We start from the raw sequence: 14,017 nt of genomic DNA, 5'->3' as shown, positions 1-14,017 counted from the left end.
GATGAGTGGGGTGATGAATGTGATGTTTGTGTCGAACGATGATCATGAAGATGATGATGTGATGATGATTCCGATGATGAGTGGGGTAATGAATGTGATGATTGTGTCAAAAGATGATCATGAAGATGATGGTGATGATGGAGGTGATGATGATGCCGATGACGAGTGGGGTGATGAATGTGATGTTTGTGTCAAAAGATGATCATGAAGGTGATGATGATGGTGATGATGTAGGTGATCATGATGCCGATGATGAGTGGGGTGATAAATGTGATGATTGTGTCGAAAGATGATCATGAAGGTGATGATGATGGTGATGATGATGCCGATGATGAGTGGGGTGATGAATGTGATGTTTGTGTCGAACGATGATCATGAAGATGATGATGGTGATGATGGAGGTGATGATGCTGATGACGAGTGGGGTGATGAATGTGATGATGAATGTGTCAAAAGATGATGGTGGTGATGATGATGGCGATGATGAGTGGGGTGATGAATGATGATTGTGTCAAAAGATGATGATGATGGTGCTGATGATGGTAGTGATGATGCCGATGAGTGGGGTGATGAATGGGATGATGAATGTGTCAAAAGATGATCATGAAGATGGTGGTGATGATGGCGAGTGTTTGTGATGATGTTGATGGTAGTGATCATGATATTGATGAATGTTGCAATATTGGTGATAATTGTGATTGATGATGGTGACATTGTTGATAGAAATGGTGTTAGGCCCGGTTGATGATTTCTCTCAATTCTCCATCCACCCCCTCCCTCCCTATATCTTAATTCCTTTCCTCTTTTGCTCCATACCCCCTTCTTTTCTTCCAATACTCTCACCCCCTTGCATCTTTTCAACTTGCTTTCCCCCTCTGCCTATTCACCTCAACTTTAATACCAACTCTCAACGTTTTATACCCCTACTTTTTGTGTACCTTCCCTCCCATAATTATTCATTTATCTTTAAAGGGGAATGAAAACTTTGAAACAAGTGGGCTTGTGTGGAAACAGAAAAATCAAAGAATAAAAACAGAAAAATCAGACAAATAATGAAGTTATGAGCATTTGAATATTGCAATCACTAAACCTACGGAGATCCTCCCATTGGCAATGCTACAGAGATGTGTGATTTGAACAACTTTCCCTTTGATGGACTATAAGATATCCCACAAATGTCTCTTTTTGCCCTTTCCTAAGGTGATACAAACTCTTTAACCATAATGTATTCTTTGAAAATCTATATCACATGCCCTCCTATAGAAAGAACACATGATCTACTTATAGATGTGATAAAAGAGGCAGAGTAAGTGAAATATATACAAAAGTAATTGGGAGAGTTGTTCACAAGTGACATCACACATCTTTGTCACATTGCCTATTGGAGGATCTCCATAGCATTAGTGATCGCAATATTTAAATGCTCATTATTTGTCAGATTTTTCTCAAACTTTCTGTTTTTATTTACCAGTATTTATTTTTTCTGTTTCCACACAAGCCCACTTGTTCCAAAGGTTCCGTTTTCCTTTAATTTCCACTCAAATAGAAACTTCATCGAGGGTGTATTAATCCCTCCACTCACTTCAAATTCTAACTCTCAATTCTTTCTCAATTTCTTTGACTTCCTCACACCAAAGCACCCCTACCGACACAGACCTTTCAGACAGATAATGAAACCAATGGAGCCAACACATTCATGTTAATCACGAATTGTGGCACTTTCGCACCAACTTGATTTATTCGCATAATGTACAAACACACAAGACTTGCCCAACATGCACTTACTGTCTTCATCAATGGCATCGTCGTATTCATGTTCAAGATAATTTTTACATAGTTATTTCTGTGGATTTTTCTAAAACTTCAAATGAATTTGCTTTAACAAGCTTTATGTTGACAAAACTGGTTATCAATACCTTGGAATCTATCACATCAATATTTGCCACCCGATAGTGTGCCAAGGGGCATTGTTTAAAGAGTTACAGATAATTTTGCCAAAGCCAGATCTTTTTGGATTGCAGAAATCTGTTCAGCTTGGCCCTGGCTGACACACCGGTAACTCTGCCGAAGTCGACCTTACATACGTCAAACAATCGCCAAAGTCAGAGCAATATTTTTCAAGTGAATTATTCAAAACATGATATATTCCTCTTCTAATTCGATTTTTGCCAACGTCGAACAGATTTCTCAATCTGGTACCAAGAGATTTGACTTTGGCAGAGTTTACTGCAAATCCATCACTATATTCTAAAGCCAAATTTATGTATAGACTTAAAATACCCTTAAAAATTTCTCTGGTATTTTTCTTGAATGAATTGGGAATTTTAAATACTAGGGACTTCATACACAGTGTATATAAAGAAAAATATAAAACACACACATCAATATAGCATACTAACTCTCGGTATTGTGGCTTAATATCCAAGGTTGAGTATATAATTCTAATGCTTGGATGTACAAAATAAACAAAATGGATATATTACCAATTCAATGTAGAACTTTGAAGTTTACAAATGTAAGACAATGTCATCGCAAAATATTGTCAATGCAAAACATTACAATTGTAATTTATATCTCTTGACTTTCTCATATCAAATGGTCTTTTACACAATGCCCAGTATTGGCGATCTAAAGGTTTATAAAGATGGTCTATTTTAAGCAAATTTTGAAACTTCTGCAATTACTTATATTTGAAAATATTCTGTTGATTCATATTAACCCCCAAAGTATTAATGTTTTTATATTTTTTCATGCTTTGTGTATTATTGTAATTTCATTTCGATACTGTTATGTTTTATGTTGTTTGTTATGTAAAAGTTCTGTACAATTCAGCTCTTGCTGCGAACAGTCTTTGAATAAAACACCATTATTATTATAACTAAAGATTTTTCATTGTTCAAATTGAGGATCGCGAACAATGTGAGCCCAAGTCTGGCATTTAAAAAGCTGTACCGAATTTGTTAATTGCAATGTTGAGTAAAATGATAGAATCAAATTAGATTTTTTATGATATAATACTTCAGTGCTTTTATAGCGCACAGCCGGGTGGTGCCTGTAATGTAAAAATGCCGTTAAAACAGAAGTGTGCCCCCCCTTTTGAAAGTGGGGACTTTGTTTTTTATTGTCAATTTTTTCGTGGACAAAACGTACTTAATTTTTGGTTTAAAACCTGTTTTTTTTTGCTTTTAAAATTTTTCTTCTGGAAAATGTGGCCCCCCCCCTTTGGAAAATCCTGGATCCATCCCTGGTCAAATCATAACTTTAATTTTTGACCAGTTTCAATCAAGCCCAAGGTAAGAATACAGGCCAGAGAGTCTTGTTCCATGAAAAGCAGGATTTCAAAGGTTCTAAGATTAGTCATTTACGGAGCATGCAGCATAAGAAATATTTCATATAACCCGTCTTTTTATTCACATATCATTAATACCACACAAAAAACTGGCGTTAAGCCTTTGGATTTCACATCCACAACAGAGAATAGAAGGAAGCATATATCTGTGAAAAAGATGGATAAAATGTTAAAGAAATATCTATCAAGAGCATCTAAGGAAAAATAAAATGTAGATAGGTGACAAATTTTTGAGCTTTATTTCAAGATTTTACAGCCGAATTCAAATTTTATACATACGTAGGCATACCAAATCTAATCAATTTCGGAACGCTTAATACAATTTAGTAGATCACATTGTGGCTGACGTGCCTGCTGATATTCGTGTCAACCGCATGATCGATAGCAAAGATCTGAAGGGGGGGGGACCTTATTCAAATAAGGTCCCTCTCCATCACTACTGGGCAATGCAATTCCAGAGTACATGTATAGCTTTATGGGATAAGACATGACAACAAAAAGCATTCGAATTACAGTATCATTACTCAACGGTTACATACAGGTCTGGGTACCCCTGCAGCATGCTGCAATCAATCGCAACTCCAAAAAAATCACATGCAACTTGATTTTCGACCAATCGGATGCTTGTGTTTTAAATAGTTGTGATCAAAAGCAACTCTTTTGTGCAAACAGCCCCTGATCATATCGCTAAAACGCACATTATACTCTGCTACATATACAAAGAAAGACAGAACAATACCACACAGAGGTAAATACAGAGCGACAGAGCTTAATATTGACATAAGCAAGATTAAGATTGCTTTAAATACACAATGTAAAGACAATACCAGAGTACACAATATATTGTCATGTGCAGTGTACAATTAAGAATGCCCAGTAAAGCCATGATTATCACTATTAACATTCCCCAAAACAAAATTCCATTCACAATACTTTCTAGAAAGATAATTATAAATCTATCTACAAGTAGTCTACTGGAACAGACCCTGATTGGAACTTTGATGAAATGTGTCTTCACACGAGACTAGCACATATGAAACTTGCTGTTTCACAGAACGAGTCTATGTAAATGTAGGCTGCACGTTCAGACTCTTTATCTCAAGTGAAGGGGTTGCACAGCAGACTTATCTACAAGACAGAATACAGGACCTATTCATTCAAATAGAAGAGTGTCTTATCACAATTGTTGATTTATTTTGTAAAACAAATTTTAAGAAATGTGCAGTTTTTTATGAGGTTGACATTGCCTCCACATGTACTGGGATATATTCTCAATAGGAAATATAGTATGTTCATATAAATTGGCAATTATCGGCTAATCATACTTACCATAAATTTGTGATGCTCAAATACCCAGATATGCAAACAGCATAGCCCTATTTGCTAACTATGGAAATGGCAGTCGCATGAATTTTGAGCAATTTTTCAAAAGAATATTGCAAACAGCAAACATTTCTATTCAAGGAAAAAGATGGGAACATATACAGTATTGCTAATAATATACAATTAGTGCACATTTATGAGTGTGTTATGACGATGCAGCACACTCGAGGGTATTTACAATTATGCGAAAGCAAGAGGCGCTTGCGCCGAGTGCTTTTGCATAATATTGTGAATGCCCGAGAGTTGCTCGCATTGTCACTAACATCACGAATCTTAAAATGTGCATTGTTTTATAAAACAGGTAGGCAAAATGATTTTTTCATGGAAATCTTGTTCAAATCCCTCCAACTTGTGTACGATCGCACAGACGAAGAGATCGCAAGACTGTCAATTATGACATCACAGGCGTATCTACTATGCGCGCCTAAGTAAGCGCATCAAAATCCTAGCCAGTCTCTTTTACTTAAAGCGTATCAGTTTTTACGCAGTACTGGAACTAATGCTGCACAAAAATTGCACAGTGCTGCACAAAAAATGCACAGTGCTGCACGAAAAATGCACGACTGGAAGGTTGCGCATAATCAAAGCATGAACACGTGACTTGAATACGCACTCACCATTGGCTACATCCTTGAACCCGTTTTATAATAAACAATATAACATTGAACGCACATATGGAAGTAGTAAAGGGGAATGAAACCTTTGGAACAAGTAGGCTTGTCTCGAAACAGAAAAATCAAAGAAACAGATCAACGAAAGTTGGAGAAAATTCTGACAAATAATGAGAAAGTTGTGAGCATTGGATCTTACAATCACTAATGCAATGGAGATTCTCCCATCGGCAATGCAACAAGGATGTGTGATGTCACATGTGAACAACTTTCCCTTTGATGGACTATAAAATACCCCCAAAATGTATATTTTTGCTCTTTCTTAGGGTGATACAAACTCTTTATCCATGATGCATTCTTTAAAAATCTGTATTACACGCCCTCCTATAGAAAGAACATGTGATCTACTGATAGATGTGATAAAAGAGGAAATTTAAAGTGAAATATATACTAAAGTAATAGGGCGAGTTGTTCACAAGTGACATCACACATCTTTGTTGCATTGCCAATGTGAGGATCTCCAAAGCATCAGTGATCGCAATATTCAATTGCTCATAACTTTCTCATTATTGGTCCGATTTTTCTCAAACTTTCGTTGATTTGTTTCTTTGATTTTTCTGTTTTCGCACAAGCTATCTTGTTCCAAAGGTTTCATTCTCCTTTAAGCTGTTGTATCTTCATGCATATTGCTATTAAGTAGTAACTAGGATTTTCAGGAGAGGGTGGCCGCGGGATATACCATGCTACTTACAACTTAAAGGTCAAGTCCACCTGAGAAAAATGTTTGATTTGAATTAAAAGAGAAAAATCAAACTAGCATAACGCTGAAAATTTCATAAAAATCAGATGTAAAATAAGAAAGTTGTGACATTTAAAAGTTTCGCTTATTTTTGCAAAACAGTGATAATTCAGTGACATGGAAATGAGACATTTGACGATATCCTTCACTCACTATTTCTTTTGTTTTTTGTTTGAATTATACAATATTTCATTTTTTCCATATTTGACAATATGGACCAAGTTGACTGAACCAAATAATATTAGATAATGCTAATTCCACAGGTTCAGGGAGGTATTAATCGTTGTTTCACTTGACAATGAGAAGAAAATTAGAATATTTCAAATAATAAAATATAAATGAAATAGTGAATGGATGACGTCATCAATCCCCTCATTTGCATACCGACTAGGATGTGCATATAACTGTTTTTGTGAAATTAAGCAAAACTTTACAATGTCAGAACTTTCTTATTTTACATCCGATTTTGATAAAATTTTCAGTGCTTTGCTTGTTGGATTTTTCTCTTTTTATTCATATCAACTTTTTGTTGGGGTGAACTTGTCCTTTAAAGATAAAATGCAAGTTGTGGTAAAAAAGTAATAATAATAATGGCATATTTACTCAGGGTAGCTACTCCAGTTCTGAAAACTGTTCTCCCGCCAGGCCATGTTATTATTATTATTACGCCGGTGCTAGCTGGGCTGCCTAGGCACTCAAACATTCAAGAAATTTCTTCCTATTGGACTTTCAAATTAAGTTTGTACACAATCCAATAAAATTGCCACCTAAGTGTCTGTCTGCATAAATAACAAATACATGTACATGTATTTGCCAACGGATTCAGAGAGAAAACATGAAATTGCTGAGAAATAATTAGAATAAGCACGGGATTCGAGTGAAATGTTGGGGTGTTTTTTTCCAAGCAATTATAATACACTACTATCCCACATGTGCTTATCTTTAGTGTTAACATTTTCCTCCTCAGTTTTCATGATTTCACAAAGTTCAGTTTCAGTAACTGTACCAGATCTAGATCCATGATATAGTGACAATTAGTCTTGGTTTTACAGACTTTTGTGAAATCAGTGTTTTACTGCAAGTACTTTCACTGATGAGAAAATAATCAACAATGACATTTCAACACAATTTCATATTGTAAAACCCAAACTATCATTAAAAGAGAACGATAAAACAAACAGCAAAATTCTGACACACACACATTTTTTCTAGTGGAAATATTAATATACAAATTAAAAATAAAATATGGAAAACAATTAATATTCTTCATGCATACATATTGCTATTCCTCAGGTAAAAAAAATCACATTCTTTCTGAATGTGGTAAATAGTCCAACTTCTGTTTGTGTCTACCAATGCTTTGTATCAATCTATAGATGCATTTAATGCGTCTGGTTTTCAGCGATTCACGTTTGTGTTTCAAATTTCATTTTCATGACCAAATTCAATTTTGAAGTATTGGCTTTTAAAAATTCTCCTTTTTGGGTCTTCTTGTTACAGTTGCTCTTGATATCAAACAAAATTCTGTTTTTTGTTTTTTCTTGTTAGACATGAACTTCATCGCAATTATGTGTACCTTGTATTTCTATATATTTCTTCCTCAATAATATTTGTTTAACCTTTGCCATATAAATACCCAGACCAGTTTACTGCCATATCAAAGGAAGCCGAATATATAAAAGTAGTGTTTGACAACTTAAAAGCCATCCCAATCAAAGCAAAAAGTAATAGGAACCTGAGTTCACTATCATATATTATAAATGCACGGAATTCCTTAATATAAGGTAAAATATAGTCAGAATGAAAAACACAATTTGGACAGAACAAAGCAGTTTAATATCCCTTTCTATTTAATTCATGTGACATTCATATCAATATGAATGTCAATGAGATGCTAAAGGGAATCTAGTAAATAATCTGAACAGAAGGTTTTTGGGACGCATATCTACGAACCTACTGAATCTAATATTTTCAAGCCGTTGCATGTTTCTATCATCCTTCCTTCTTTCTTCCATTGATCCCTCCACTCCTTCTTTCTTTGGTTTTCTCTTTATCGAAGGTGCAAAATCCCTGGCGCTGTTGGACGGTTTTGTACCCGCTGCCATCTTTTTGGAAGAGCCGTGGTGTGGTGGATCTGACTCTTGCCTCGTAAACAGAGGGTCATGTGTTTGAATCCCACTGCGATCTAGCGTCCTTTGGCAAGGCGTTAATCCACACTTTGCCACTCTCGACCCAGGTGCTAAATGGGTACCCGGTAGGATGCGAAAGATATTGTATGTTTGAATTTGCCAGCGCCATAATGAGGCTGCGATGAATGCAAGGAATGCTCCCCAGGGAGTGGAAATGGTGCACTTTTCGTGCGGGCTAAAATGAATCCAATGACCGGGGTAATAATATGCTGTCAAGTGCTTTGAGCCGTTCTGGGAAAAGCGCTATACAAAAATTGGCTATTATTATCTTCATTACGAAGATCATCCACATAATTTGCATGCAGCTGTCAATCATCAGCCTTTGCGCAGCACAGTGCACATATGTTGCTCTATTTTTGGCTACATTGGTCCAAACATCTTCTGACATCACCTCACACAGCAGAACGAGGTCGAGCCATTCTGCCCAGATCTTCGAACAGCAGCCGAAGCATACGCAAACCGAGAATAATTGAGTTTGGGCATTCGGAACATGGCATCTGCGTACACGTCATATAACAGCGGTGTCCATGGGCAACTAGCGCTGTCCGCAGCACGTGCATATGTCTATAAGTGCCCTCTTGAATTTGGGGATCGTGCACCTTTAAAATATTAAAGAGTAACAACTGATTCAAATTGGTATTGTAATAGAAATTCTCTTTTTTTAAAGATTAAATTAAAATAAGTAATTTTCATCACACCCATTATTTTCAAAATAATTTCCTTTGATTCAATAAGGTTATAGAGAGAAAAAAATGCCTGCAATACAATCAACATGATACAGTCTAAAGAATAATTACACGATGCGAAAGCATTGGAATTTTTTTTCTTCAAATTGCCAGAAATATAATATAAACTGTACATAGAATGATCACACATTACAACAGCCATTGAACTGCTTTACAAAGATATATATGACCAGCCACCCCCAAACTCGCAATAGGTTGCCAAGGAAGATTTTCTGTAAAAAGCCAAAATAATTATTTAGTTTTCAAAAAGTAAAATAGATTAGCTGATAGAGTATTTCTCCCTCATACTGTAAAAATTCGAAGTTGCAAAGCTAAATAAGAGACAATATACAAAAGAATTTGGACACTATTTTTTTCCCCCGACTGCTGCGAAGTTTCATCAAGATTGCACAATGTGCACATCTCGTGCTTGAGTGCACCCCAACGTCAAACCTTGTTTTCTCATTTATAAAATCTCCCATCAAAATTCTTCTTTTGACAATCAATTACTTGAGTGGGTTATTGTTGACCAATTTATATATATCATGTCAAAGCCTAAGATGTGCTTTTTTGAAAATGGAAATCTCATAATAACCCTGTTCACGGTTGTAAACTGTGCACGAGCAGAAACAGGTCATTTGAGATAAACCATGAAGGTGGCTTTCAAATTCACTGACATAGGCATTTGTGATTTGATGATTATTCATGTACTCCTTTCAAAATATTCATTTGATCACATCCAAGCTGAAGAGTAATGAATGGAGCCTTCATAATCACTGGTATTTGACATTAGCCTAAACAATAGTCAAATGTGCCAAAGGCAGACAATAAAACAGATTTCCAAACTTTATCCCTGATGTACTATTCTAGTCACCTGGTCTATACAATGCCTTTTGTTTTTTAGAATTTGAATACTCTACCGGTAAAGCTTTCACAACATCTATATTTGAAAATGATCGTGCTTATTCTAATGAAATATCACAAAGGTCATTTGAGAAAAGTTGATCATGAGCTAACCGTGAACTGGCTTATTTGTTTTAGGTGACGCATTGTTGGTTTAGGGGTGGCAGATCATGTATTCATGGAGATGACCTCATTGCGCCGCTAGCTTCGCTTGACGTCTCGTTGTGACTCCCGTTCTCTGCTCAGATGGAACGGGTTTACTCGTAATGTCGAATGTGTAAATACCGAGAAATTGAGATACCTGATTACAGAGGCCGATGCAGTAGCGAATAAGGTCACATGTACACCAAATCTGAAAGAAAGAAAATGAGAGAATATTTTGTAGCAGTGGATCCTATAGACCGAGCAGATACAACTCATATACTTATCCCTTTGTGATATTCATGAAATCTGAGCAATATGGTTTTGTCAATGACCTGCTCAGACGTGTATAGGTAAAAATTAGGATATTGGATAGCCTTGAGTGGGATGCAAAGAAATATTGTCTTGAGCTGAAGAACAATATTGGATGAGTCAGAGACGAATCAAATATTGTTCTTCAGCTCGTAACAATATTTCTATGCATCCCATGAAAATTGGTCATCCAATATTAGTATTATCATTAAGATACCCCCACAAAGCTAAACATGAAGTAATGAAGCAAAAAATAATTTGTTTTTAGTAACCATCATTTATGGCAATCCTGTAAATCATGAGCATGGCACCTGAGTATTGTCATTTAAAGAAAAGAAATCCCTAAAGATACGCAACTGCGATTTTGGGGGGATTTCTTTTCTTTAATGCATGGCTGATTACGGCTTGAATCAGCCCTTCTTAGTGTTAATGCTAGCCATAAGACAATAGTCTTCTGAGATCAATGTATCCAGGCATTTTGCATTATATTGCTTCGTTGGTGGATATGAAGAGTGTCATATTGCATTATAATACATGGTTGGTGGATATGACGAGTGTTATATTGCATCATATTGCATGGTTGGTGTATATGATCAGCGTTATGCATACTCACCAATGCTAGCCATAATACATAGTCTTCTGAGATCAATGTATCCAAGCATATTGCATTATATTGCTTCGTTGGTGGATATGAAGAGTGTTATATTGCATTATAATGCATGGTTGGTGGATATGAAGAGTGTTATATTGCATAATATTGCATGGTTGGTGTATATGATCAGCGTTAAGCATACTCACCAATGCTAGCCATAATACATAGTCTTCTGAGATCAATGTATCCAGGCATATTGCATTATATTGCTTCGTTGGTGGATATGAAGAGTGTTATATTGCATTATAATGCATGGTTGGTGGATATGAACAGTGTTATATGGCATTATAATGCATGGTTGGTGTATATGAAGAGTGTTATATTGCATGGTTGGTGTATATGATTAGCGTTATGCATACTCACCAACGCTAGCCATAATACATAGTCTTCTGAGATCAATGTATCCAAGCATATTGCATTATATTGCTTCGTTGGTGGATATGAAGTGTTATATTGCATTATAATGCATGGTTGGTGTATATGACGAGTGTTATATTGCATTATATTGCATGGTTGGTGTATATGAACAGCGTAAGCATACTCACCAATGCTAGCCATAATACATAGTCTTCTGAGATCAATGTATCCAGGCATATTGCATTATATTGCTTCGTTGGTGGATATGAAGAGTGTCATATTGCATTATAATACATGGTTGGTGGATATGACGAGTGTTATATTGCATCATATTGCATGGTTGGTGTATATGAACAGCGTTATGCATACTCACCAATGCTAGCCATAATACATAGTCTTCTGAGATCAATGTATCCAGGCATATTGCATTATATTGCTTCGTTGGTGGATATGCAGAGTGTCATATTGCATTATAATGCATGGTTGGTGGATATGAAGAGTGTTATATTGCATAATATTGCATGGTTGGTGTATATGAACAGCGGTAAGCATACTCACCAATGCTAGCCATAATACATAGTCTTCTGAGATCAATGTATCCAGGCATATTGCATTATATTGCTTCGTTGGTGGATATGAAGAGTGTTATATTGCATTATAATGCATGGTTGGTGGATATGAAGAGTGTTATATTGCATGGTTGGTGTATATAAAGAGTGTTATATTGCATCATATTGCATGGTTGGTGTATATGATCAGCGTTATGCATACTCACCAATGCTAGCCATAATACATAGTCTTCTGAGATCAATGTATCCAAGCATATTGCATTATATTGCTTCGTTGGTGGATATGAAGAGTGTTATATTGCATTATAATGCATGGTTGGTGTATATGAAGAGTGTTATATTGCATCATATTGCATGGTTGGTGTATATGATCAGCGTTATGCATACTCACCAATGCTAGCCATAATACATAGTCTTCTGAGATCAATGTATCAAAGCATATTGCATTACATTGCTTCGTTGGTGGATATGAAGAGTGTTATATTGCATTATAATGCATGGTTGGTGTATATGAAGAGTGTCATATTGCATAATATTGCATGGTTGGTGTATATGAACAGCGTTAAGCATACTCACCAATGCTAGCCATAATACATAGTCTTCTGAGATCAATGTATCCAGGTACTGGTTTAAGAAGAGAAGACCTGGTCCTATGAATGCTGTATCCAAGAAATTTATCCCACTTCTTGTCATATGCAAAAGCACAGACTACTTGCAACCTTGGGGGGGGGGGGGAAGGGGGACAGAGGTATTTGGTTATAATAATAATATGACATAATAAGAATACACATTCATATATCACCATCTATCTAGAAATAATCTTTTCCGAGGCACACTATTACTATTATTACCCCGGCTTTAGCTCAGGCTGCCTTCCAGCGCTCGGTACATTCAAAGAATTATTCCTGCTGGGCACCCATTCACCTCACCTGGGTTGAGTACAGCACAATATGGGTGATTTTTTTGCTGGAGGAAAACACACCATGGATTTGAACCAATGCCCGTCTGACTGAACGATTAGACTACTGTATACCGTAAGTAACGGTGTATTAACCGCACCTTTTTCTCGGCGGGATAGAAGCAAAAGTCGGGGGTGCGGTTTATACACGGTGACGGGTCTGAGCCAGCCCGCCGTAACCCCTCCCGTACATATACGATGTCTGCCAGTTCACAATACATGGAGTGGCCGGGCGTAGCCGCCCAGGCAATGTCGTTTAGAGGGGTATGAGCCGCGGGTAATGGGAAGCGATTATTACGATCTTAATTAAATGTTGTCCATAACAAACGCACCCACCTTCATGACACTAATTTTGACTTTATTCTCGATTCAAAGTAGTGAAGTTCCGTGGCTAATTTAAAAGAGACGCCAAGCATACTCGGTAATATTTTGTCACCGATGAGCGAGAGTTGAGTGAGCTTAGAGATTGCGTTGTAATGTGGTTATAGTGCGACTTAAGCTGGCGCTATTCAAAGTCCCGTTTCGCGCCAGCTTTTTTTTCCCTTCCTGTTTGCTTTTCATAAGATACCATGTAAACCACGCACGAGAGAGACGGCACGAAGCCGTAAAAAACAACTGGAAAAATGTAAATTTCTTTGTTTCTTGAACCTTCCTGTAATCCCGTATCCAAAATTCATGCTAAGACATCAAATTTCTGAAAGTGATTGTGAGGTTGTGATGCAAGAAATGTGAATGTTTCTTCCTCCTACGCTGGGAAAGACACAGATCATAATTTGATGTACTGGCATGAGTGGTACTGTATCGAAGTTTGCAATGTAATGGCAGTGCTGTGTGTGTGTGCGTGTACACTGTGACTGTGAGGTGAGTGAGTATGTAAGTTGCCAAAATTGTCGGGACCGTTCTTTCTAACATTTGTAGATGAATTGATCAAGAACAGCAGATTTCCGCATACCGGTAATCTCTTTGGAATTGGATACTTTGAAATCTTAAAAACTTAGATTTTGTTTCTTCGTACCTCAAATATGCATGTAAATGTAAGATTTTTTTTTTTTTTTTAGTCCAAAGTTGG

Source organism: Lytechinus variegatus, chromosome 9, assembly GCF_018143015.1.
Source record: "Lytechinus variegatus isolate NC3 chromosome 9, Lvar_3.0, whole genome shotgun sequence".
Lineage (NCBI taxonomy): Eukaryota > Metazoa > Echinodermata > Echinoidea > Temnopleuroida > Toxopneustidae > Lytechinus > Lytechinus variegatus.
This window is presented reverse-complemented; position numbering follows the sequence as displayed.